Consider the following 2,591-nt stretch of genomic DNA (forward strand, 5'->3'; position numbering starts at 1 on the left):
AAAAAAAAAAAAAAAAAGTCACTGCCATCGAGTTGATTCAGGTTAAAAATACAGTAGGGAAAAAATATAACATGCAAATACTAACTTAAAAAATAAATCTGCAGTGGCCATATAAAATAGACTGGAGAGCAAAGAAAATTATAAGAGTTAAAGAGGGATGTTACATAATAATGAGAGTCCCTTCAACAGGAGACATCCTAAATGCACATGCACATAAGAACAAAGTTACAAGCTATATGAACCAAACATGGACATCACTAAAAGGAGAAAAATCCACAACTACAGTTGGAGACTTCAACTTTCTTTGTCAGTAATGTATATAACACTATATCCATCACCATCCAGTCACTTATGACTCACAGCAACTCTATAGGTAGGAGTTGAACTGCCCCATAGAGTTTCCAAGGCTGTAATCTTTTCTGAAGCAGATTGTCACATCTTTTTCCAAATGAGCAGCTGGCGAGTTTGAACCATCAACCTTTCTGTTAACAGCTGAGTATTTAACCTTTGTGCCACCACGGCTCCTTTAAGACATTACTAATAGACAAAAAATAAGCAAGGACATAAAGCAGAACACCATTACTCAACTGAATCTAACTAACACATGTAGAACACTCTACCTAAAACAGGAGAACACATGTTCATTTCACAAGCACATGGAACATTTACCAAAAGAGACCATACCCTAGGTCATGAAACAAACCTTAGCAAATTTAAAAGAATTAAAATTATACAGTAAAACCTGTGAGAACTTGAACTCATGAGACTACCTGGTTTTCTACCTTTGACAGGGTGCAGTCTTACCACTTTTCAATCACTCCCTAGTAGAATATATTTTAGTTTTCTTTGACAAGTTTCCACCTTATATGAGTTCTAGCTTTTGCAGGTTTTACTGTACGCAGTATATTTTCAGAGTATAATGGCATTAAACTTGAAATCAATAATAGATATATCACAGAATAACTCCCATACACTTGGAAATTATACAACACAATTCTCAATGATCCAGAGGTAAAAGAAGTCTCAAGGGAAATTAGACAATGAATTCAATGAAAATGAAAATAAACCCAAAACCAAACCCACTGCCATCGAGTTGATTCTGACTCATAGTGGCCCCCAATTGGGTTTTCAAGGCAGTAAACCTTTATTGAAGCAGATTGCCCCAACTTCCTTCCACAGAGCATTTGGTGGGTTTGAACCATTGACCTTCTGGTTAGCAGTCAAATGCCATAGGCATTGCACCACCAGAGCTCCTTGAAAATGAAAATACAATGTATCTAAATTTTTGATGAAGCTATGCCGGTAATTAAAGGAAAATTTATAGCATTAAATAGTTACAAAAAATAGAAAGTCCCAAATCTATATACGATTCCACTTTAATCCCAAGGCAAGTACAAGGAAGGAAAGATAAAGATGAAAGCAAAAATCAGTGAAATTGAAAATAAAAACAATTAAGAAAAATCAATTAAACAAAAGCTTGTTCTCTGAAAAGACCAGTAAGATTGATAAACATCTAACAAGACCAACAAATGAAGAAAAACACTTCATGGCAGCTCTAGGAGAAGGTCTTTGCCTCCTTTCAACATCTGTGAGCCCAGTGTTCCTTGGAGATTTCTGTGTGTCTAGGCATCAATCTTCCCCTGAGTCTAAGAGGTTCTCAGCACAGGGACTCCAGGCCAAAGGACATACTCCACTCCCAGCATTTCTTTCTTGGTAGTCGTGAGGTCTCTCCCTTCTCTGCTTGTTTCTCTCCCATTTTATCTCTTATAAGATAAAAGATGTGATTCAAGCTAGGTTGTAACTTAAGGGTGTGACTTGTGTAAAGGTGTGACTTGAACAAGGGTGGTGACTTAAGTAAGAGCATGACTTGAATCCCAACCTCTTATAAGGCTGTGACTAAGACCCACCCACTCTAATCCTGCTTCATTAACATATTTAAAAAAAAAAAAAAGTACTGACATGGAGTGGATTCCAACTCATAGAGACTCCCATAGGGTTTCCAGGGCTGTAAATCTTTACGGAAGTAGATTGACTCAACCTCTCATGGAGCAGCTGGTGGGTTTGAACTGCCAATCTTCTGGTTAGCAGCCAAAATCCTTCCCACAGCACCATCAGAGCACCTCATTAACATATAGAGGTTAGTATTTGTGACACATCACAAAATGGAGGAAAATTATATCAGATCACAAAATAGAGGACAACCACACACAATACAGGCATACCTCAGAGATACTCTGAAAAAGAAATTGGAAAAGCAATACCGTTTACAATAACCACCAAAAAGATGAAGAAATTACAAATAAATGTAACCAGAGGTAAAAATGAAAAAAAAAAAAAAAAAGACCAGTACAAAGACAACTACAAAACACTACCACTAGCAATCAAAAGAGATCTACATAAATGGAAGAATATACCATATATCCACATTATATTCCCACTGGGTTTCCAAGGCAGTAAATCTTTACAGAAGCAGATTGTCTCATCTTCCTTCCAGCCTAGTGGTTCAAACCCACCAGCCATTCCATGGAAGGAAGATGGGGTGATTTACTTCTGTCAAGATTTATAGCCTCAGAAACTCAATGAGAGTTGCT

This window comes from Orycteropus afer, unplaced genomic scaffold (assembly GCF_000298275.1).
Source record: "Orycteropus afer afer isolate SDZICR_OR568_19922 unplaced genomic scaffold, OryAfe1.0 scaffold00490, whole genome shotgun sequence".
NCBI classification, from domain to species: domain Eukaryota; kingdom Metazoa; phylum Chordata; class Mammalia; order Tubulidentata; family Orycteropodidae; genus Orycteropus; species Orycteropus afer.